This window comes from Pygoscelis adeliae, unplaced genomic scaffold (assembly GCF_000699105.1).
Source record: "Pygoscelis adeliae isolate BGI_AS28 unplaced genomic scaffold, ASM69910v1 Scaffold173, whole genome shotgun sequence".
Taxonomy (NCBI): Eukaryota; Metazoa; Chordata; class Aves; order Sphenisciformes; family Spheniscidae; genus Pygoscelis; species Pygoscelis adeliae.
In genome coordinates, this window is record NW_008824409.1 from 725659 (window position 1) to 726581 (window position 923).

The window sequence follows — 923 nt, forward strand, 5'->3', positions numbered from 1 at the left end:
ATGACTTGTTTACAGTGCTGGTCCTGAAGGCGCCCAGGAGCTGGGGGAGTCGGGCAGGCGGTAACATTACAGATTAAGGAAGTAATTACAACAGAGAATACAACATTAAATAAAAGCAAAAATAGCAAAGACAAGGGAGGAAAAGGAAACATGAATTGGGAAAAATACACTGGTGCTTAGGATAATCACAGTGCAGGGACTGGAGTGTGCTCCTGAGCAAGCACTTCCCAGCCAGACATCACCTCACTTTAGAGTAGCTCTCCCCGTGCATGTTGTGACCGTGTATGTGGCTGCTAGCTGGGCTGGCATCTCACCTTTCCAGAGGCTATCAGCCAGGCCTGCACTGACGGGATGGCTCCTGGACCACCATTCAGCAGAAGGTCTTGTCTGGCTGCAGCAGAGCATGGGGCTGGTAACTCCCAGCAACAGACAAGTGAATTCCTGACTCTGCCCGACTCTGCTCTGTTGCAGACATACTGTGCAGCCCTGGGCAAGCCTCTTCACCTTCTGTCAAAGGTGCTGGGTGACAATGACACTTCCCTTCTCACTGTCTCACAAGAAAGGGATATACTTGTGACCGCCTGGAGCTGCTTTGAGCCTGCCTGATAGGAGAAGAGGAACTGAACAAAATCTTGCAGCCGGGCATTCCCAGGCCCCCCTCGCAATACAGCTCGCAGCCAGACATGCAGCAAGGAAAGGGACTGGACTCAGTCAGGTACCAGGGGCTGAGTAGCCTCATTCGCATGGAACTTCTCTGAGAATAAGGCTCCTTGTGCCGAGAACTAGCCAGGTCCCTGTGCACAGCACCACGCTGCCAACCAGACACTCCCTCTGTGGACTCGCTTGGCAGCACCAAAAAAAATGCATTCTCCTTAACTGTAAAGGCTTCTGAAGAAGCATTAAGAAGGTACATCTGTGCCCCA